The sequence below is a fragment of the Xenopus laevis genome, chromosome 5L, assembly GCF_017654675.1.
Source record: "Xenopus laevis strain J_2021 chromosome 5L, Xenopus_laevis_v10.1, whole genome shotgun sequence".
NCBI lineage: Eukaryota > Metazoa > Chordata > Amphibia > Anura > Pipidae > Xenopus > Xenopus laevis.
This window is the reverse complement of record NC_054379.1, coordinates 162,403,885-162,429,804: the sequence shown is the minus strand read 5'-3', so window position 1 is coordinate 162,429,804 and position 25,920 is coordinate 162,403,885. Positions and strand designations below refer to the sequence as shown.

Below are 25,920 nucleotides of genomic sequence, written 5' to 3'. Positions count from 1 at the left end.
CCCACAGTCACACTCCCTTCCCAGAGACTATTATCCCACTGTTACTATAGGCACCATCTCTCCCTACTATACCTGCTATCCCACAGTCACAGTTCCTTCCCAGAGACTATTATCCCACTGTTACTATAGGCACCATCTCTCCCTACTATACCTGCTATCCCACAGTCACACTCCCTTCCCAGAGACTATTATCCACTGTTACTATAGACACCATCTCTCCCTACTATACCTGCTATCCCACAGTCACACTCCCTTTTGAGAGACTATTATCCACTGTTACTATAGACAACATCTCTCCCTACTATACCTGCTATCCCACAGTCACACTCCCTTCCCAGAGACTATTATCCACTGTTACTATAGACAACATCTCTCCCTACTATACCTGCTATCCCACAGTCACACTCCCTTCCCAGAGACTATTATCCACTGTTACTATAGGCACCATCTCTCCCTACTATACCTGCTATCCCACAGTCACACTCCCTTCCCAGAGACTATTATCCACTGTTACTATAGCACCATCTCTCCCTACTATACCTGCTATCCCACAGTCACACTCCCTTTAGAGACTATTATCCACTGTACTATAGACACCATCTCTCCCTACTATACTGCTATCCCACAGTCACACTCCTTCCCAGAGACTATTATCCACTGTTACTATAGCACATCTCTCCCTACTATACCTGCTATCCCACAGTCACACTCCTTCCCAGAGACTATTATCCACTGTTACTATAGACACCATCTCTCCCTACTATACCTGCTATCCACAGTCACACTCCCTTAAGACTATTATCCACTGTACATAGCACATCTCTCCCTCTATACCTGCTATCCACAGTCACACTCCCTCCAGAGACTATTATCCACTGTACTATAGCACCATCTCTCCCTACTATACTGCTATCCCACAGTCACACTCCCTTCCCAGAGACTATTATCCACTGTTACTATAGCACCATCTCTCCCTACTATACCTGCTCCACATCACACCTTAGAGACTATACCACTGTACTATAGCACCATCTCTCCCTACTATACCTCTATCCCACAGTCACACTCCTTCCAGAGACATTATCCACTTTACATAGCACCTCTCCCCTACTATACCTGCTATCCACAGTCACACTCCTTCCCAGAGACTATTATCCACTTTACTATAGCACCATCTCTCCCTACTATACTGCTATCCACAGTCACACTCCCTTTAGAGACTATTATCACTGTACTATAGCACCATCTCTCCCTACTACCTGCTATCCCACAGTCACACTCCCTCCCAGAGACTATTATCCCACTGTTACTATAGGCACATCTCTCCCTACTATACCTGCTATCCCACAGTCACACTCCCTTCAGAGACATTATCACTGTTACTATAGACACATCTCTCCTACTATACCTGCTATCCCACAGTCACACTCCCTTCCAGGACTATTATCACTGTTACTATAGGCCCATTCTCCCTACTAACCTGCTATCCCACAGTCACACCCCTTCCCAGAGACTATTATCACTGTTACTATAGCACCATCTCTCCCTACTATACCTGCTATCCACAGTCACACTCCTTAGAGACTATTATCACTGTTACTATAGCCCTCTCCCTACTATACCTGCTATCCACAGTCACACTCCTTCCAGAGACTATTATCCACTGTTACTATAGCCCATCTCTCCTACTATACCTGCTATCCCACAGTCACACTCCTTCCAGAGACTATTATCCACTGTACTATAGACACCATCTCTCCCTACTATACCTGCTATCCACAGTCACACTCCTTCCCAGAGACTATTATCCACTGTTACTATAGCACCATCTCTCCCTACTATACCTGCTATCCACATCACACTCCTTCCCAGAGACTATTATCCACTGTTACTATAGCACATCTCTCCCTACATACCTGCTATCCCACAGTCACACTCCCTTCCAGAGATATTATCCACTGTTCTATAGCACCATCTCTCCCTACTATACCTGCTATCCCAGTCACACCCTTCCAGAGACTATTATCCACTGTACATAGCACCATCTCTCCCTACTATACCTGCTATCCACAGTCACACTCCTTCCAGAGACTATTATCACTGTTACTATAGGCATCATCTCTCCCTACTATACTGCTATCCACAGTCACACTCCCTCCCAGAGACTATTATCCCACTGTTACTATAGCACCATCTCTCCCTACTATACCTGCTATCCCACAGTCACACTCCCTTCCCAGAGACTATTATCCACTGTTACTATAGACACCATCTCTCCCTACTATACCTGCTATCCACAGTCACACTCCCTTCCCAGAGACTATTATCCACTGTTACTATAGCACCATCTCTCCCTACTATACCTGCTATCCCACAGTCACACTCCCTTCCCAGTGACTATTATCCACTGTTACTATAGGCACCATCTCTCCTACTATACCTGCTATCCCACAGTCACACTCCCTTCCCAGAGACTATTATCCACTGTACTATAGGCACATCTCTCCCTACTATACCTGCTATCCCACAGTCACACTCCCTTCCTAGAGACTATTATCCACTGTTACTATAGGCACCATCTCTCCCTACTATACCTGCTATCCCACAGTCACACTCCCTTCCCAGAGACTATTATCCACTGTTACTATAGGCACCATCTCTCCCTACTATACCTGCTATCCCACAGTCACACTCCCTTCCCAGAGACTATTATCCACTGTTACTATAGGCACCATCTCTCCCTACTATACCTGCTATCCCACAGTCACACTCCCTTCCCAGAGACATATTATCCACTGTTACTATAGGCATCATCTCTCCCTACTATACCTGCTATCCCACAGTCACACTCCCTTCCCAGAGACTATTATCCACTGTTACTATAGGCACCATCTCTCCCTACTATACCTGCTATCCCACAGTCACACTCCCTTCCCAGAGACTATTATCCCACTGTTACTATAGGACACCATCTCTCCCTACTATACCTGCTATCCCACAGTCACACTCCCTTCCCAGAGACTATTATCCACTGTTACTATAGGCACCATCTCTCCCTACTATACCTGCTATCCCACAGTCACACTCCCTTCCCAGAGACTATTATCCACTGTTACTATAGGCACCATCTCTCCCTACTATACCTGCTATCCCACAGCACACTCCCTTCCCAACTATATCCACTGTACTATAGCACATCTCTCCCTACTATACCTGCTATCCACAGTCACACTCCCTTCAGAGACTATTATCCACTGTACTATAGGCACATCTCTCCCTACTTACCTGCTATCCCACAGCACACTCCTTCCCAGAGACTATTATCCACTTACTATAGCACATCTCTCCTACATACCTCTATCCCACAGTCACACTCCCTTCCAGAGATATTATCCACTGTTACATAGGCACCATCTCTCCCTACTATACCTGCTATCCACAGTCACACTCCCTTCCAGAACTATTATCCACTGTTACTATAGCACCATCTCTCCCTACTATACCTGCTATCCCACAGCACACTCCCTTCCCAGGACTATTATCCACTGTTATATAGGCACCATCTCTCCCTACTATACCTGCTATCCCACAGTCACACTCCCTTCCAGAGACTATTATCCACTGTTACATAGCACCATCTCTCCTACTATACCTGCTATCCCACAGCACACTCCCTTCCAGAGACTATTATCCACTGTTACTATAGGCACATCTCTCCCTACTATACCTGCTATCCACAGTCACACTCCCTCCCAGAGACTATTATCCACTGTTACTATAGGCACCATCTCTCCCTACTATACCTGCTATCCCACAGCACACTCCCTTCCCAGAGACTATTATCCACTGTTACTATAGCACATCTCTCCCTACTATACCTGCTATCCACAGTCACACTCCCTTCGAGGACTATTATCCACTGTTACTATAGCACCATCTCTCCCTACTATACCTGCTATCCACAGTCACACTCCTTCCCAGAGACTATTATCCACTGTTACTATAGCACATCTCTCCCTACATACCTGCTATCCACAGTCACATCCTTCCCAGAGACTATTATCCACTGTTACTATAGGCACCATCTCTCCCTACTATACCTGCTATCCCACAGTCACACTCCCTTCCCAGAGACTATTATCCACTGTTACTATAGGCACCATCTCTCCCTACTATACCTGCTATCCCACAGTCACACCCCTTCCAGAGACTATTATCCACTGTTACTATAGGCACATCTCTCCCTACTATACCTGCTATCCCACAGTCACACTCCTCCAGAGACTATTATCCACTGTTACTATAGCACCATCTCTCCCTACTATACCTGCTATCCCACAGTCACACTCCCTTCCAGAGACTATTATCCACTGTTACTATAGCACCATCTCCCTACTATACTGCTATCCCACAGTCACACTCCTTCAGAGACTATTATCCACTGTTACTATAGACACCATCTCTCCTACTATACCTGCTATCCCACAGTCACACTCCCTTCCCAGAGACTATTATCCACTGTTACTATAGACACCATCTCTCCCTACTATACCTGCTATCCCACAGTCACACTCCCTTCCCAAGGACTATTATCCCACTCTTACTATAGGCACCATCTCTCCCTACTATACCTGCTATCCCACAGCACACTCCCTTCCCAGAGACTATTATCCACTGTTACTATAGCACATCTCTCCCTACTATACCTGCTATCCCACAGTCACACCCTTCCAGAGACTATTATCCACTGTTACTATAGCACCATCTCTCCCTACTATACCTGCTATCCCACAGCACACTCATTCCCAGAGACTATTATCCCACTTTACTATAGGCATCATCTCTCCCTACATACCTGCTATCCCACAGTCACACTCCCTTCCAGCTATTACCACTTTACTATAGGCACCATCTCTCCCTACTATACCTGCTATCCCACATCACACTCCCTTCCCAGAGACTATTATCCACTGTTACTATAGGCACCATCTCTCCCTACTATACCTGCTATCCCACAGTCACACTCCCTTCCCAGAGACTATTATCCCACTGTTACTATAGGCACCATCTTCCTACTATAACCTGCTATCCCACAGTCACACTCCCTTCCCAGAGACTATTATCCACTGTTACTATAGACACCATCTCTCCCTACTATACCTGCTATCCCACAGTCACACTCCCTTCCCAGAGACTATTATCCACTGTTACTATGGGACACCATCTCTCCCTACTATACTGCTATCCCACAGTCACACTCCCTTCCCAGAGACTATTTATCCACTGTTACTATAAGGACACCATCTCTCCCTACTATACCTGCTATCCCACAGTCACACTCCCTTCCCAGAGACTATTATCCACTGTTACTATAGGCACCATCTCTCCCTACTATACCTGCTATCCCCCAGCACACCCTCCGCTATTCCACGTTATAGCACATCTCCCCTACAACCTGCTATCCACAGTCACACTCCCTTCCCAGAGACATTATCACTGTACAAGCACACTCTCCCTATATACCGCTACCACTTCCCTCCCAGAGACTATTATCCACTGTTACTATAGCACCATCTCTCCCTACTATACCTGCTATCCCACAGTCACACTCCCTTCCCAGAGACTATTATCCACTGTACTATAGCACCATCTCTCCCTACTATACCTGCTATCCCACAGTCACACTCCCTTAGAGACTATTATCCACTGTTACTATAGCACCATCTCTCCCTACTATACTGCTATCCACAGTCACACTCCCTTCCAGAGACTATTATCCACTGTTACTATAGCACCATCTCTCCCTACTATACCTGCTATCCACAGTCACACTCCCTTCAGAGACTATTATCCACTGTTACTATAGCACCATCTCTCCCTACTATACCTGCTATCCCACAGTCACCCCCTTCCCAGAGACTATTATCCACTGTTACTATAGGCACCATCTCTCCCTACTATACCTGCTATCCCACAGTCACACTCCCTTCCAGAGACTATTATCCACTGTTACTATAGGCACATCTCTCCCTACTATACCTGCTATCCCACAGTCACACCCCTTCCCAGGACTATTATCCACTGTTACTATAGCACCATCTCTCCCTACTATACCTGCTATCCACAGTCACACTCCCTTCCCAGAGACTATTATCCACTGTTACTATAGGCACATCTCTCCCTACTATACCTGCTATCCCACAGTCACACTCCCTTCCCAGAGACTATTATCCACTGTTACTATAGCACCATCTCTCCCTACTATACCTGCTATCCCACAGTCACACTCCCTTCCAGAGACATTATCCACTGTTACTATAGGCACCATCTCTCCCTACTATACCTGCTATCCCACAGTCACACTCCCTTCCCAGAGACTATTATCCACTGTTACTATAGGCACCATCTCTCCCTACTATACCTGCTATCCCACAGTCACACTCCCTTCCCAGAGACTATTATCCACTGTTACTATAGGCACCATCTCTCCCTACTATACCTGCTATCCCACAGTCACACTCCCTTCCAGAGACTATTATCCACTGTTACTATAGCACCATCTCTCCCTACTATACCTGCTATCCCACAGTCACACTCCCTTCCCAGACTATTATCCACTGTTACTATAGCACCATCTCTCCCTACTATACCTGCTATCCCACAGTCACACTCCCTTCCCAGAGACTATTATCCACTGTTACTATAGGCACATCTCTCCCTACTATACCTGCTATCCCACAGTCACACTCCCTTCCCAGGACTATTATCCACTGTTACTATAGGCACCATCTCTCCCTACTATACCTGCTATCCCACAGTCACACTCCCTTCCCAGAGACTATTATCCACTGTTACTATAGCACATCTCTCCCTACTATACCTGCTATCCACAGCACACTCCCTTCCCAGAGACTATTATCCACTGTTACTATAGCACATCTCTCCCTACTATACCTGCTATCCCACAGTCACACTCCCTTCCAGAGACTATTATCCACTGTTACTATAGCACCATCTCTCCCTACTATACCTGCTATCCCACAGTCACACTCCCTTCCCAGAGACTATTATCCACTGTACTATAGCACCATCTCTCCCTACTATACCTGCTATCCCACAGTCACACTCCCTCCCAGAGACTATTATCCACTGTTACTATAGCACCATCTCTCCCTACTATACCTGCTATCCCACAGTCACACTCCCTTCCCAGAGACTATTATCCACTGTTACTATAGGCACCATCTCTCCCTACTATACCTGCTATCCCACAGTCACACTCCCTTAGACCATTTCCTACTATACCTCTTCCACATCTCTCCGACTTCCAACTATACCACTTTACTATACCTCTCCATCACTCTTCCAAGACTATTATCCACTGTTACTATAGCACCATCTCTCCCTACTATACTGCTATCCCACAGTCACACTCCCTTCCCAAGACTATATCCACTGTTACTATAGCACCAATCTCTCCCTACTATACCTCTATCCACAGTCACACTCCTTCCCAGGACTATATCCACTGTTACTATAGGCACATCTCTCCCTACTATACCTGCTATCCCACAGTCACACTCCCTTCCAGTAGACTATTATCCACTGTTACTATAGCACATCTCTCCCTACTATACCTGCTATCCACAGTCACACTCCTTCCCAGAACTATTATCCACTGTTACTATAGCACCATCTCTCCCTACTATACTGCTACCCACATCACACTCCCTTCCAGAACTATTATCCACTGTTACTTAGGCACCATCTCTCCCTACTATACCTGCTATCCCACAGTCACACTCCCTTCCCAGAGACTATTATCCACTGTTACTATAGGCACCATCTCTCCCTACTATACCTGCTATCCCACAGTCACACTCCCTTCCCAGAGACTATTATCCACTGTTACTATAGACACCATCTCTCCCTACTATACCTGCTATCCACATCACACTCCCTCCAGAGACTATTATCCACTGTTACTATAGCACCATCTCTCCCTACTATACCTGCTATCCCACAGTCACACTCCCTTCCCAGTGACTATTATCCACTGTTACTATAGCACCATCTCTCCCTACTATACCTGCTATCCCACAGTCACACTCCCTTCCCAGAGACTATTATCCACTGTTACTATAGGCATCATCTCTCCCTACTATACCTGCTATCCCACAGTCACACTCCCTTCCTAGAGACTATTATCCACTGTTACTATAGGCACCATCTCTCCCTACTATACCTGCTATCCCACAGTCACACTCCCTTCCCAGAGACTATTATCCCACTGTTACTATAGGCACCATCTCTCCCTACTATACCTGCTATCCCACAGTCACACTCCCTTCCCAGAGACTATTATCCACTGTTACTATAGACACCATCTCTCCCTACTATACCTGCTATCCCACAGTCACACTCCCTTCCCAGTGACTATTATCCACTGTTACTATAGGCACCATCTCTCCCTACTATACCTGCTATCCCACAGTCACACTCCCTTCCCAGAGACTATTATCCACTGTTACTATAGGCACCATCTCTCCCTACTATACCTGCTATCCCACAGACACACTCCCTTCCCAGAGACTATTATCCACTGTTACTATAGGCATCATCTCTCCCTACTATACCTGCTATCCCACAGTCACACTCCCTTCCCAGAGACTATTATCCCACTGTTACTATAGACACCATCTCTCCCTACTATACCTGCTATCCCACAGTCACACTCCCTTCCCAGAGACTATTATCCACTGTTACTATAGACACCATCTCTCCCTACTATACCTGCTATCCCACAGTCACACTCCCTTCCCAGTGACTATTATCCACTGTTACTATAGGCACCATCTCTCCCTACTATACCTGCTATCCCACAGTCACACTCCCTTCCCAGAGACTATTATCCACTGTTACTATAGGCATCATCTCTCCCTACTATACCTGCTATCCCACAGTCACACTCCCTTCCTAGAGACTATTATCCACTGTTACTATAGGCACCATCTCTCCCTACTATACCTGCTATCCCACAGTCACACTCCCTTCCCAGAGACTATTATCCCACTGTTACTATAGGCACCATCTCTCCCTACTATACCTGCTATCCCACAGTCACACTCTCTTCCCAGAGACTATTATCCACTGTTACTATAGACACCATCTCTCCTTACTATACCTGCTATCCCACAGTCACACTCCCTTCCCAGTGACTATTATCCACTGTTACTATAGGCACCATCTCTCCCTACTATACCTGCTATCCCACAGTCACACTCCCTTCCCAGAGACTATTATCCACTGTTACTATAGGCACCATCTCTCCCTACTATACCTGCTATCCCACAGACACACTCCCTTCCCAGAGACTATTATCCACTGTTACTATAGGCATCATCTCTCCCTACTATACCTGCTATCCCACAGTCACACTCCCTTCCTAGAGACTATTATCCACTGTTACTATAGGCACCATCTCTCCCTACTATACCTGCTATCCCACAGACACACTCCCTTCCCAGAGACTATTATCCCACTGTTACTATAGGCATCATCTCTCCCTACTATACCTGCTATCCCACAGTCACACTCCCTTCCCAGAGACTATTATCCCACTGTTACTATAGGCACCATCTCTCCCTACTATACCTGCTATCCCACAGTCACACTCCCTTCCCAGAGACTATTATCCACTGTTACTATAGGCACCATCTCTCCCTACTATACCTGCTATCCACAGACACACTCCCTTCCCAGAGACTATTATCCACTGTTACTATAGGCACCATCTCTCCCTACTATACCTGCTATCCCACAGTCACACTCCCTTCCCAGAGACTATTATCCACTGTTACTATAGGCACCATCTCTCCCTACTATACCTGCTATCCCACAGTCACACTCCCTTCCCAGAGACTATTATCCACTGTTACTATAGGCACATCTCTCCCTACTATACCTGCTATCCCACAGTCACACTCCCTCCCAGAGACTATTATCCCACTGTTACTATAGACACCATCTCTCCCTACTATACCTGCTATCCCACAGTCACACTCCCTTCCCAGAGACTATTATCCACTGTTACTATAGGCACCATCTCTCCCTACTATACCTGCTATCCCACAGTCACACTCCCTTCCCAGAGACTATTATCCACTGTTTACTATAGGCACCATCTCTCCCTACTATACCTGCTATCCCACAGTCACACTCCCTTCCCAGAGACTATTATCCACTGTTACTATAGGCACATCTCTCCCTACTATACCTGCTATCCCACAGTCACACTCCCTCCCAGAGACTATTATCCCACTGTTACTATAGACACCATCTCTCCCTACTATACCTGCTATCCCACAGTCACACTCCCTTCCCAGAGACTATTATCCACTGTTACTATAGGCACCATCTCTCCCTACTATACCTGCTATCCCACAGTCACACTCCCTTCCCAGAGACTATTATCCACTGTTACTATAGACACCATCTCTCCCTACTATACCTGCTATCCCACAGTCACACTCCCTTCCCAGAGACTATTATCCACTGTTACTATAGGCACCATCTCTCCCTACTATACCTGCTATCCCACAGTCACACCCCCTTCCCAGAGACTATTATCCACTGTTACTATAGGCACCATCTCTCCCTACTATACCTGCTATCCCACAGTCACACTCCCTTCCCAGAGACTATTATCCACTGTTACTATAGGCACCATCTCTCCCTACTATACCTGCTATCCCACAGTCACACTCCCTTCCCAGAGACTATTATCCCATTTTTACTATAGGCACCATCTCAGTCAGGACAGCAGATTATGTGAATAAACAGTTATTTTAGCCTTATTTGTAAATGTTGAAATTTGACTTTCCTACAGTTAGTAAACAGTGTTTACAATATAACAGAAACTGCAGTAGAGAAACAAGGAATCAGACCCAGTGGCTGCAGGGGGGGGGGGGTTGCACCAAGTGGAACATCAACAACCAATGAACCTTTCAGTGTGGAAAGAAAGTGGAACAAACCAACACAGGCACAAGAGGAGGATATAAACTCCTTGCAGATATTGTCCTTTAAATTAACTTTTAGTATAATGTAGAGAGTGAGATTTTGAGAAAACTTACAATTGGTTTTCCTTTTTTTATTTGTGGTTTTTGAGTTATTTAGCTTTTTATTGAGCAGCTCTCCAGTTTGCAATTTCAGCAATCTGGCTGCTAAGATCCAAATTACCCTAGCAACCATGCTTTGGTTTTAAATAAGAGACTGGGATATGAATAGAATATGAGTATGTTTTTGGGTAGAAATTACGAGGGTCTGGGTTCATTATTAACACAGTAGATTTGGAGTTTCTTAAGTGGCGCCCATACAAGTACTGGAATAAAATCTATAGTTGAAATGCCAATACAGGTATGGGACCTTTTATTCAGAATGCTGTGGTTTTCCGGATAACAGATCTTTCCGTAATTTGGATCTCCATACCTTTAGTCTACTAGAAAATCATGTAAACATTAAATAAACCCAATAGGCTGGTTTTGCTTCCAATAAGGATTAATTATATCTTAGTTGGGATCAAGTACAAGCGACTGTTTTATTATTACACAGAAAAAGGAAATCATTTTTAAAAATGTGGATTATTTGGATAAAATGGAGTCTACGGGGGATGGACATTCCGTAATTCTGAGCTTTCTGGAAAACGGATCCCATACCTGTGTGATCAGGTGGCGCCATTAGAAGGGGGAGTGTGTGGTTTTCTGACTGGAGTGGGAGTTAATCAGAAACTAAGTCAATGGTTGAACCTGATGAGTCTTTTTTAAGGCTAATCTGCTATATTACCATGTTCAGCCTTCAATATATTTACCCGCCCCTACCCACACTGTATTACATCTACTTTACTAATTCCATCTTCTCTTTGCCCATATTCCAGTGTATAGGAAATCTGCGTGCAATGCACCCCATATCCAGGGTCGGACTGGGGAGCCCGGGACTACTATCCAGGGCCCCCCATTCCAAACCCCCTAATGTGACGCGCCAAGCAGCCTGAGTGAATGGTGCCACGTTCATGCACAGATGCACGGCGCCTAAAAAAATTATTTTTTGCAGAATCCGGTCGGGAGAGGGGTCTGGCTCGGCAGGGGCCCATTAAGGGTCAGGGCTCACAGGGACTTTTCCCAGTGTTCCGCCAGGCCAGTCTGGCACTGCCCATATCCATCATTGCGCTAATACCAAAAGCCAGTTTTTCATGTAACCACCTGAGGGCTGGATGTGCCACTCCAAGAGGCTTGTAACATTATGGGAAGAGTTTGGGTATAATTTGGGAGTGAGTGAGACAGACCAGTCGGGCATGTAAGGGCTTTTTTTCCCCTTCATTGCGGGCCCCATTTTACTCATTGTGAGGACTCATCTCTCAGGGGGCCCCGATGAACAGTGGGATAGTAATTGGGATCTCCTGGGGGAGCACCCGTTAAATTTAGGTGGCCATGAATAGATGTCAAACGAGTGGATTTCTCCCTGATATGCCCACATTGAGATGGTGATATCGGGCTGATCCAATCGTGCGCCCTAGGGCCAAACCATTGGATCAGAATGCAGGCCAAAAAAGATGCGTCTCTGATTTTATCGTTATGTCGGCAGCTTTTATTGGCCAGTGTATTGGGGCTTTTAGTAGGGCCCTCTAGATTACTGATGGCAGTCCTGTGTGTTTGGCTTCATCATTTTGATAAATTCCTAGGGCTGGACTAGTGCAATTCCCAGGGATGAATAGGCAGCACACTAAGTTTATTTTACTGACAGTCACATCTCCATAATCCCTATGGAATATTACTGCATGAATATTTCATTTCAGGGGACACGTGCAAATGCAAATCCCTCCCTCGTCAGCCACATACGATTCCCAGTTGCAATCTCTATTCTTCTGAATGGGGAATTTCCAACTAAAATACCCAGCATCCCCCTAAGAGCTGAAATAGTGGTTTAATCCAGGGGCATAACTACAGAGGAGGCAGACCATGTGGCTGCAGGGAGGGGGCAGGAGGTATAGGGGCCCCATGAAACCCTAATTAATGAGCAATTTCAGTATATATTGGTAAAAAAGGGCATCCTCTGGAAATGTTGGGGGCCCTGAAATTAATTTGCTGTGGGGCCCAGTAACACCTAATTACGCCACTGATTCAGTCAATGGGGGGATAGTGAAAGTTGCATATCAACAGTTGGGTGACTGCCGTTTATAAATCAGAAGGATATAACATGGATATAACATGGATATAACATGAAAACAACATGGATATAACATCAAATAACATGGAAATAACAAGGATATAACATGGAAATAACAAGGATATAACATGGGAATAACAAGAATATAACATGGAAATACATGCATATAACATGGATATAACATGGATATAAGGCGCTGGGCTCAGGTGCAACATACAGACAATAATGTGGATAAGTAGTGCAGATGTACCGCTATTGTCATTATTCTGGAAATAGAGAATTCAGACTACATATATAGAATATAGAATATACAGAATATATATCTTTATATAGAGTGCATGGGTTGCCTTTATATAATGCCAAGGCCGGGCACAATGAAGTGTAATACACAGTTGTACGGCAGCCCCTGGTACTTACCTAGTGTGCCGGGCAGTCAGGCATCAGGGTTGTCATTACACGGGGCACATCCAGGAGCTTCAGCCTCTTCTCCCTCCTGTAGGTTTTCTATTCAGAAGATGCTGCAGGTCCCTCCCAGGCTCCAGGTTATTGTGAGTGGCCGGATCTGAATTCTCTCCCTGTGCCTCGGGATTCTCTGTCTCTTCCCAGAATTTGCTTTCCTCCCTCTTTTATGTAATGACTTTTTGTTGTTGCGTCAAGAGAGTTGCCAGGAAACAGCAGAGCAATTCCATCCCAGCGTCTCCTTTTTTCTCCCCATCTCCCCTATTCATTCAGCCTCTGCTATGGGCACAGCATTGCCCCTCATCTGCACTCACCATGAGCCCCTGGGTCCTACAGTCCCCCATCTTCTCTCTGTCATACACACAATGTGCTCTACACTGCATAGCACTTCTTCTGTTCATTGTACTGACAAATGCAAGTTGTTGTACAGTATATATATATATTTCTGTAACCTTGTTATGAGCTAAGGGGGCCCAGTCTGAAGGTCAGTTAGGGGGAGATTTGGGGTGAGTGTTTATTTGTGTCCTGGGTACCCCTGGAACTATAGCAGGGTGACTGTTACCCCAATGTTTCTATATATCTGTAACCTTGTTATGAGCTAAGGGGGCCCAGTCTGAAGGCCAGTTAGGGGGAGATTTGGGGTGAGTGCTTATTTGTGCCCTGGGTACCCCTGGAACTATAGCAGGGTGACTGTTACCCAATGTTTCTATATATCTGTAACCTTGTTATGAGCTAAGGGGGCCCAGTCTGAAGGCCAGTTAGGGGGAGATTTGGGGTGAGTGCTTATTTGTGCCCTCGGTACCCCTGGAACTATAGCAGGGTGACTGTTACCCCAATGTTTCTATATATATCTGTAACGTTGTTATAAGCTAAGGGGGCCCAGTCTGAAGGTCAGTTAGGGGGAGATTTGGGGTGAGTGTTTATTTGTGTCCTGGGTACCCCTGGAACTATAGCAGGGTGACTGTTACCCCAATGTTTCTATATATCTGTAACCTTGTTATGAGCTAAGGGGCCCAGCCTGAAGGCCAGTTAGGGGGAGATTTGGGGTGAGTGCTTATTTGTGCCCTGGGTACCCCTGGAACTATAGCAGGGTGACTGTTACCCCAATGTTTCTATATATCTGTAACCTTGTTATGAGCTAAGGGGCCCAGCCTGAAGGCCAGTTAGGGGGAGATTTGGGGTGAGTGTTTATTTGTGCCCTGGGTACCCCTGGAACTATATCAGGGTGAGTGTTACCCCAATGTTTCTATATATCTGTAACCTTGTTATGAGCTAAAGGGGAAGTTGCTGATTTATCAAATAAAGTATTTGAACCCCAAAAAGTCTGAAAACTGATTCTTTAGACCTGAGGGTACAGCTTATGTTCAGCACATAGTTTTCCTCCTCTGTGTGTATATTGATATAGATACCAGGGACATTGCTTGGCTCAGCAGAGGATTTCTACATAAGGCAACTGAGCAGTAGAGTCTATTTTGGACCAGATGCACAAACATCGGGGCAGTTAGTTGGTTAATCTGAAGGGAAGGATTCTTCTCTGCACTTGCCTCACACTGCCCTTATATCAATCAGATATTGTTGGGGTTAACTCGTTAAACCCCCCCCACCTTTGCAGTACAACACAAGTTGGCTATACTTGGCTCATATTAACGTTGCAAATATATTACAGGGGTAGTTTGCCTTTAAACCAACTTTTTGTGTGATGCAGATGATATTCTGAGAAAATTTGCAATTGGCCTTTATTTTTTTATGTTCTGCAGCTTGAGAATGATTTAGATTTTAGAATTTGGAATTTCAGCAGCGATCTGGTTGCCACTCTTACTAATGAAAGGGAACAATAATAATAAAATTGTAGGCTCACGGGGCAATATTTTCTTGGCTGCCCGGGTCAGCGACCCAAATTTAAAAGCTGGAAAGGGGAAGTAAAGTAAAGGAACTATTTCAAAAGTCTTAAATTAGATTACCTAAGCAGTATCTTACATTCCAAGATTTCACTACCTCCACAAGATGCCCCTTTAGAGATGACTAATTCTATAGATTTATTATTATTAGGACGAAAATACAAAGATTTTAGTGAGGCTCATTTCTCAAAATGTATAAAGTTGGTTTTAGCTGCAGCTCGCAGAGTTATATTTAAAAAGTGATTAGATAAATCTTTAAGTGAGGTTTTATTTGAGTTTAAAACTCTTTATACTAATGAGGCAATCAGTTATACAGTGGAAAGTATTAATAATTGCTTTAAGTTCTGATTCAAATGCAAAATTTTCTTCCAAACCTCTTAGACTCTAAAGATAGAGTTAAATTCAACAGAATTCTTTATTGTTCCATAGATACATAATAATATGTTGTCATATTCTAGCCTATTGGTTTATATTAACTGTAAAATGAATTTAGAATGCTTATTCTTAGGGGCAGATTTATCAAGGGTCGAAGTGAATTCGAGGGAATTTTCGAAGTAAAAAAATTCGAAATTCAAAGTAATTTTTTGGATACTTCGACCATCGAATAGGATACTACGACTTCGAATTTACTTCGAATTTGATTCGAATTAAAATAGTTTGAATATTCAAGTACTGTCTCTTTTAAAAAACTTCGACTTCAATAGTTCGCCAAAGTAAACCTGCCGAAGTGATATGTTAGCCTGTGGGGACCTTCAAGACCATTTTTCTAAGTCTTTACACATCGAAGTAAAATCGTTTGATCGTACGATAAAATCGTTGGAATCGTTCGATTCGACCGATTTTACTTCGATCGTTCGATAGCCAAATTAGATGAAAAATCCTTCGACTTCGATATTTGAAGTTGAAGTATTTTAATTTCGATGGTCGAATTTCGAACTATTTTTTACTTCGAAATTCAACCCTTGATAAATCTGCCCCTTAGTGTTATTGATTCATGTTTATGCTAATTGTATTATTGTGATTTATTAGGTTTTATAGTTAATTTGTTTACGTTATGTTTTCTTACTAAATGCTTGATTTTCTTTTTCTGAAATGAAATGAAAGTGAATAAAAATACTTGAAAAAAAAAATAAAATAAAAAATGAAGACAAAGTGAAAAGTATTAGGGTAGAACTACATGGGCGATTTAGGTTGATTTTAGGCCGACGTCACGCGTTGAAACAATGGCGTCAAGTCGGATGTGATGAAGATAAGGTTAGATGTAGGGATGTTGAGTGTAGTCGCAGCGTGCATCCAACATGCGGCGTCTGCATCCGACAGTCCTGTCCTGTCCTGTTTGATGCATGCTTCGACTTCATCTGACATTTCTATTTCTTACCTTATTTCCGGCGCATCCGACTTCACACCAGTGTTTCTTCGTGTGGCGTCGGATCGGACCTAAATCCCTCTAGTTCTACCCTTACATTCTAACTAAGTACATTAACATTTTAATATAATTCTTTTATAGTTATTGCCTTTTTTCCCCTCCAGGGGGCGACATAACCATAATTTGTGAACTGATTTAAAGCCACATTAATGATTACAAATGCAACTGCTAAGCGCTCAAATAGGCTCAAAATGAACGAAAAATGACCCTACTCACAAAGGTTTTGTATTATTCTGTACTCTTCTCAGGAACTAGAGTTTTTCTGCCGTGGAGCAGACATTATTACAAGGCCCTGCTGGACACAATATAGTGAATAAAGTACCCCCTCTTGTAAAATATAAGGATATTATAAGTTACCGAGGAGTTTCATGACCATATAAAACTCACCGTTTATAACAAATGACATCAGAACTCACCGTTTATAACAGATGACATCAGAACTCACCGTTTATAACAGATGACATCAGAACTCACCGTTTATAAGGATATAATTTACAGGACATTCATGGCTTTTGTGTATTATAAGGATATTATAAGTTACCGAGGAGTTTCATGACCATATAAAAACACGAAGCTGAAGTTCGAGTGTTTTTATACAGGTCATGGAACTCCGAGGTAACTTCTAATATCCTCATATTTTGCAACTGGGGGTACTTTATTTATTATAATACACATGTTTCAGTGAGTCATGTGACAGAAATGACATCAGAACTCACCGTTTATAAGGATATCATTTACAAGATATTCATGGCTTTTGTGTATTGTATACATATAATCTACAGTCTGGTCATTTCCCTATGGGACCAGACTGTAAATTATATCCTTATAGACGTCAGAACGCGGTCTATATCAGGGGCATCCAGGCCGCCAAATTTGACGCAGTGCGTCGGAATTTTACGAAGCGCGTCGGAATTTGACACCGCACTGCGCGACCAAAATTTGACGCCAGCGACCAAAATTTTGACACCAACCCCCCTCCCGACCCCCCCACAAAATGTAGATCATAACGCATAATGTACCCGCTACAGTAATTTATAAAGATATTATAAGTCACCTCGGAGTTATGTGACCTGTATAAAAGCACTCGGCCTGTGGTTACATAACTCCTCGGTGACTTATAATCAGTGGCGTAACTAGTTGTTACTGGGCCCCATAGCAAATTCAATTTAGGGCCCCAAAATATTTATAAGTTGGCTATTTTACCAAGATATATTAAAATTGCTAATTAATTAGGGTCTCACTGGGCCCCCTACACTCCTGGGCCCCCCTGCAACCGCAGGGTCTGCTTCCTCTATAGTTACGCTCCTGCTTATAATATCTTTATAAATTACTGTAGGGAGTACATTATCCACTATATATTTCAATAATGAACATAATAAGCTCTTTGTCCCAATGTGACCTATTCATTACCTCCCTCCTGCTCTGTCCTGTGAGTCTTGCACCCCTTGTTGGTTTGAGGGAGCTTGAGGGTTAACAGAGAGAGTCGTGATATTCAACGTATTGCGTGTGACAATCATGGGGTTTTATTCCTGAGCAGAGACCACGTGGGGAGACGAGATGCTCCTAACATGAACTTGCTGTTCTGCCTTAGGTAGATCCTCAGCGTCGGAATGGGGGGCCCACCAAGCCTGCAGCCTCAGGTGCCCCCCCCACACCATCCCCCAGGCCTTCCAGCTGCAAAGTCCTCACCTCTGACTTTACAGCGCGAGTGCAGGGAGCCTGGGCCCACTGAGTTTTTTCCCGGTGTCCCACTGGCCCAGTCCGACCCTGTATATCCTGACTGCAGAGCTATCTTTAAAGGGGTTGTTGACCTTTAAATTAATTTTAGTTTGATGTAGAGAGTGATATTCTGAGACAATTAACAATTGATCTTCATTTTCAAATGCTCTGTAAGGCTACATGTTTAAAGTTATCGCCTCATAGTACTCATCTTACTACTCAGTCCCTCTCCTATTCATATTCCAGTTTTTAATTCAAATCAAGGCATGGTTGCTAGGGTAATTTGGACCCTAGCAACCAGACTGCTGAAACTGCAAACTGGAGAGCCGCTGAATAAAAAGCTTAAAACCACAAATAATAAAAGTTGCAAATTGTCTCAGAATATCACTCTCTATAGCCTACTAAAATTTGGTGAACAACCCCTTTACTGCTCCCAAGCTGCAGGAACAAAGAACAAGGAGGCAGAAATACACAGGGTAGCTGGGGTTCTCATTGGAGAGCTGGGAAAACGTTTTATTGAGCAATATTGCTTTAAGGGCTCTTACTCACGAGCGGTTGTAGCTGCGCTCCCCTGCGTTCCGTTTTTCTGCATTGAGCCGCAGGGGAGCGCAGGAATAGACGCATTACATTTTTTCCAATGGGGCTGTACTCACACAGGCGCATGTAGGCGCCGAACGCACGGAAAATGCAGCATGTTGCGTCTCAACCTGCGTTCGGCACCTACACGCGCCAGTGTGAGTACAGCCCCATTGGTAAAAATGTAATGCGTCTATTCCTGTGCTCCCCTGCGGCTGAACGCAGAAAAACAGAACGCAGGGGAGCGCAGCTACAACCGCTCGTCAGTAAGAGCCCTAAAAGTACAGCTTTCGTTTGATAGCAACAAGAAAGGAATTAACTCTGTTGGTTAACTAATTGCTCAACTGCAGTGTAAGGGTAGAACTCCACAGGCGACTTTCAATGCGAAAGTGTCGGATGCGAACACCGCACATGTCGTATACACGCAACAACAAATTCCTATTACTGTGTGAGATCACACTTGGGACTTTGCATTTATTATTTTCAAAATCCATCAATTGGTCCTCTTATACTAACGGATTAATATTCCTTTTTACACACTTGCATGCAAATTGTCCCACACCTGATTAACACAATCAGCTAATGGGGTTAAATATCCATATATAAGGGATCCCCTCCTTTCTCACATGCAGCGCTGCTTGTTTTTAAATGGTTTTAATTTGACTAATACGGCACGGTGGTGAATAAAAATCGTGTTTTATTTTTATTTTGATGTGTGATTACTCAGAGTACTATTAGATCGTTTTGGGCACATGTATTGTGGAGTTAGGGCTCTTACACATGAGCGTTCTGACCTGCGCTCCCCTGCGTTCCGTTTTTTGGCGTTCAGCCGCAGGGGAGCGCAGGAATAGACGCAAGTCATTATTTGAAATGGGGCTGTACTCACTCAGGCGCGTGTAGGCGCCGAACGCAGGTTCAGACGCAACATGCTGCATTTTTCCTGCGTTCGGCGCCTACACGCGCCTGAGTGAGTACAGCCCCATTTCAAATAATGACTTGCGTCTATTCCTGCGCTCCCCTGCGGCTGAACGCCAAAAAACGGAACGCAGGGGAGCGCAGGTCGGAACGCTCATGTGTAAGAGCCCTTAAAGTCCCTTTTGGTTTTTGTAATTTAATATTACTTAACTTAGATTCGGCGCATCCGACATGACGCCTGCGATTAGTCTCAGCGCGTCGGAACAGACGTTATCGCATTGAAAGTCGCCCGTGGGGTTCTACCCTAAGCAAATTTCTGATTGGCTGCTCTGAGTTACTTGTCTGGAGTAGGGTTATCACCTGTTTTGTGTATTTACCCAAATGATCATACAAACTGGAGATCTAAAAAACACTGAGACCCTGGAATTTAGGGAGTAATCCTGAGTCACAACCCACAGTGACCAATGTATAAATACCCAGCAGCAATGCAGCATTTCCTAATGATCTGATACAGAGTCTTCCCACTGATAATGTTCCTCCATTGGCTTCATGAGAAAAGTGATATTATCTGTTACATGGAAATGTCCCTAATTAATCACAATTGCCTTAATTTCAGGAACTTCTAACTCCCTTTTTTATCTTGGTAATTAGTTGCAATGATCATTTATCAGCCCCAGGAGCTATATATATATATAAACATGATACCATCATAATCTTCAGAAAAAAAAAAGTCCTGCGGCCCTTTAAGAAAAACAGGAAACAGGGAAACAAATAAAAAGGGAAATATTTAGTTATAAATAATGCAGAAACTGAGGTCAATTCCTAAATCCCACGGATTCCCTGAGCTCTCAGTAACAGCTTATACAGCACTTAAAGAGCCGGCGCGTATTTTATAGGCAATTAGTGTGTATAGCAATGCACTAGAGAGGGGCCACTACTGGGCCCCGTGGGATGGGAAGTGCAGCACGGAGCTCTAACTGCTTATTTATCATCAGAAATCTTTCAGTAGAGACCAACTGGTGGTTGACCTTTACAGTAATGCTTAGTATGTTATAGAATGGCTAATTCTAAGCAACTTTTCAATTGGTCTTCATGTTTCATTTTTTTTATAGTTTTTAAAATATTTGCCTTGTTCTTCAGACTCCTTCCAGCTTTCAAAAAGGTGTCACTACTTTTTATTCCTCATCTTTCTATTCAGGCCTCTCCTATTCATATTCCAGTCTCTCATTCAAATCAATGCATGGTTGCTAAGGTAAATTGTACCCTAGAAACCAGATTGACAAAATTGCAAACTGTAGAGCGGCTGAATAAAAATCGAAATAACTCAAAAAACACAAACAATAAAAAATGAAAACCCATTGCAAATTGTCCCAGAATATCACTACTTCATAATAACAATTAATTTAAAGGTGAAAATGTATGTGCCACTCTGCACTGCTGGTGCTGACTCCTGAAACAATGAAGCTAAAGCCAGCTGAGTAACCGACCTGGAGCAGAACTGACTTTTTGTATGTTCTTTAATAATTTAGAAGAACCAGAGCCAGAATTGCAATTACATTTACACATAACCACTGAACAGATGTAGTGGGTGGGTGGATACAGGGAAGTTGCTGGGAGTCACATTTTCTTTCTCTATAAGAAATACAATTTTTTAAGCCAAGATAAACAGGAGTCACCTTTACCCTTCTCTCATATAAACCAGGACTGATGCTGCCATGAAATGTATTTTTTTTAACAAGCCGGGTAAACAAATCTAACCTTTGACTGTACATAAAATATTTTCACTTTAAGGTGTTACCTGCCCTTTAACCTCTTAAAGTGACAGTGACACTTACAAGTTCCCTTTACATTTGGTCAGTACACATTTGAGTCCTGTGTTAGAAGCAGCTTGTATAACACTGATCTGCACTGTATAGGCGCGGGGAGACCTTTGAATATTATTTTAGGGCAATTAGTCAAAGCCTATACATTGTTGTCCCAAGAGCTTATCAGATTTTGCTACAGGGACCTGAATAGCTATTTCCACTGCCATAAAGGAATTATTTAAAGAGAAAGATAAAGCATGATATGGTTCCTACTCATTATTTATGGGACTGGTCTGTTAATATTTCCCTTGCTGTGTCCCCACACCCCACTCTGTTAGCTTTCTCACTGGGTACAAATAGCTCAGGGATCGATCCCGCCTTTGTACACGGTGATAGATTCTAGGAAATACGCTGTACTTTGAGCTGGAAATATTTTTCATGAATTTTTCAGTACCTTTAGGGTTTTTTGGGGTGTGAAATGCTTTGTATTATTAATGCTTCCTCTCCATCAGGTTTCCAAGAGCGCCACCTAATGGGCAGATACAGGTACTTCCTTGGGTAAAGTTGCAGCGCTGGGAATGCACTTACTGTTGCGAATTCATGGTAATAATCCTTTATCTGCAAATAGCAGAAGTGCATGGGATATGTTGCTGGGTACAACCAGGAGGCTCCCATGCCTGAGAATACTATAGAATACTCATCGTCATCTTCATCATCAGAGAAAGAGACGCACATAAGTGATTAGGCCGAAAAAGACTTCCCTGCTTGTGCAACCGCTCAGACTTATATCCAGAAACCACTAATGAGTTGGGGTATTATAATACCACAAACGAGAACAGACTGGCAGCTCTTCTCTCATCTCATGTCTTTTCCCATCAGATAAAGGGGGGGGAACTCATAATGAATTCTTTTAAAACCTTCTAAGAATTAGGGGGGGGGGCAGTCACACAAATGAATGAAAAGTTCTTATTCATTATTTTTTTTCTACTTTTCATTTTAGCAGTTATAGACTGCTGTTATCATTGTGTTACAGGAGCACCCCTGCTGTTCTGTCCTGACGGCAGCTGGAGGGAGAGGCAAAAGCTGAAGTTACTGTTGCAGGAAGGGTCTCTCTGTTCAGTTCTGTCTCTGATCTCTGAGCAAATCCATGGTTTGAGCTAGTGCCCTGATTCCATAAAAAGCAAACCTTAAGGCTACATCGTAACAATGACATTCATGGCATAGACAAAGCCAGGTCCGAACTGCTGAGATGGAAATGGAAGAGCCTGACTGGTCTGCACAGAGCCCAGACCTCAACCCAACTGAACCCCTGTGGAGGAATTGGAACTGAAAGTACGGTTGCCTTCCTATACATTTATCTTTTTTCCCTATTAATAACATTGTGATTAACCATCATTTATATATGTGAGCAGGGTCAGACTGGGGCATTGGGGACCCACTGGGTCAAGGACTTCAAGAGCCCTCCCGTAAACTCAATGACCCTTGTATCGGCCTTCACAATCCCTCCTCTCACAAAACCATGCACGTCTGCCCGCACCCTTTACCTTCCTCTTCCTTAAAGGGGAAGTAACGTCTAAAATAGAATAAGGCTAGAAATGCTGTATTTTGTATACTAAACATAAACATGAACTTACTACACCACAAGCCTAATCAAACAAACGATTTATAGATTTATACTTTCATCTTGTAACTTTGTTCTACATCTTTGCAGGACCAAGAGTGTGCACATGCTCAGTGTGGTCTGGGCTGCTTAGGGATCGTCATAAATGATCAAAACAGCACAAGTCAAATAATATCTGCCAGAAGCCGATACAGCAAGACTGATTAATAATCAGAATATACAGACTGCACTGGGTCCTGTGTTGTCATGTGATCTAATGTGGATTTTATTGTTTTTGTATTGTTTAATACAAACTTTCTCCAACTCTGTAGAACCAGTGGCTGCAGCAAAATAATCCTCCAAATAGAATCTCCATCTGTTTAAAACTGGCTCCATGATCTTTGTCCCTGCAGCTGGAGTTGGAAACAGTAAAGGGAATGTAAAGGCAAAAATAAAATCCAATACAAATCTCTACACAGTCGCCAACTGCTCTACAGGGAAACAAACAAAGCTGCTTGAGTTCTGCATGGCTGGGAAGTAAGGCGGGGGCTCTCCTTGCTGTTCATAAGTATGATTGTTTCCCTGCAGAGCAGTTAGGGACCGTCTGACAATTCCTATCCACAGCAGTAAATGAAGGGAGAATTTCACTGCATACAGTCAGGTTTCTTATAAAAATGGGTTAGGCAGAAATTGCACCTGCACACCTGGCCTCTCAATTATCCACATACGGTGCTTGGGGTATAGGAGGACGGCCCCTCCACCTGACAAGGGGGTACACCCCTGAAACGTTGTACTTGTTGGCTTGACATTAAACATGGGAGAAATCCCTTAAGCAGCTACATGTGCTGGAGTTACTTATTTTCTTATAAAAACGGTACACATTCTTTAATTAAAGTATATTCTAGATAGCTTTCTTTCTCATTAAAAAAATTAAAAATGGGATTTCATTGTTTTGCCTTTACATGCCCTTTAAGGGGATACAGTCATCGGAAAACATGTTTTTTTCAAAATGAATCAGTTAATGGTGCTGCTCCAGCAGAATTCTGCACTGAAATCCATTTCTCAAAAGAGCAAACAGATTTTTTTATATTTAATTTTGAAATCTGACATGGGGCTAGACATATTGTCAGTTTCCCAGCTGCCCCCAGTCATGTGACTTGTGCTCTGATAAACTTCAGTCACTCTTTACTGCTGTACTGCAAGTTGGAGTGATATCACCCCCTCCCTTTCCCGCCAGCAGCCAAACAACAGAACAATGGGAAGGTAACCAGATAACAGCTCCCTAACACAAGATAACAGCTGCCTGGTAGATCTAAGAACAACACTCAAAAGTAAAATCCAGGTCCCACTGAGACACATTCAGTTACATTGAGAAGGAAAAACAGCAGCCTGCCAGAAAGCAGTTCCATCCTAAAGTGCTGGCTCTTTCTGAAATCACATGACCAGGCAAAATGACCTGAGATGCACCTACACACCAATATTACAACTAAATACACTTGCTGGTTCAGGAATGAAATTTTATATTGTAGAGTGAATTATTTGCAGTGTAAACAATGTAATTTAGAAATAAAAACTACACCATAAAAATCATGACAGAATCCCTTTAACTTTACTCATGCCAGTCCAGGTGGATATTGAGCCTGGGTCCGGGCGGGGGAGCAGGGCACATGAAGGCCAGGGCCACTGGGTTTTTTTCCCACCGGCCCAATCTGCCACTGTATGTGCGGTAATGTTTGAACAAGACATCTATCCAGAACACAGCTCTACATTCCCCTTCTGCATATTTCCCAGCAGACAGATATTTATATGTACAGAATTGTATTCAACAGTCCCCATTCTTACTCATTACTCATTACTCATTACTCATTAACCCTGGAATTGTGGGTGGTCCCTGAGAATGTAAGAGGAACGTTAGGTGGAATCCAGGCTTCCCCTTTGAGAGAACGGGAACATGAGGAACCAGCAGAGCCCAGTGGGCTAATTACTGACAGAACTAAATAGATGTGAAAGTGAGAACAGGACGGTACTTCTGCCCTAATCACACACACATTTAGCACTTACTGGCAGGTATGGAGTTAATTACTGGGCTTGTTACTATTAAAAACAAAATCGATTCTGTATTTGACAGGAGTGAAACACAAAGTTGGCATTATAACCATGTAGGACCTGATATCCCATTCTCATCTCATTATATTCCAGTAAATATATATTTATTTATTTATTTATTATATAAATATTAAAGGCACATGCATAGACTTGCCTTTATATTACAGCATAAACTGCACTGCTCTGTACAAATAT

The 25,920-nt window shown here is 43.5% G+C and overlaps 1 protein-coding gene across 2 annotated transcripts in view; it reads right to left on the bottom strand.

Moving 5' to 3' along the window:
* Window positions 1-25,920, bottom strand: part of fam167a.L (family with sequence similarity 167 member A L homeolog) — a 76,560-nt gene that overhangs the window by 41,383 nt on the left and 9,257 nt on the right. Inside the window, exon 1 of one of the 2 annotated variants that reach the window (XM_018264105.2) lies at window positions 13,639-13,968. The exons of the other annotated variant lie outside the window; for it this stretch is intronic. The gene's annotated coding sequence lies outside the window, so the exon portion shown is untranslated. Of the gene's footprint in view, window positions 1-13,638; window positions 13,969-25,920 lie in introns of those variants that run through there. 2 annotated transcript variants of the gene reach the window in all.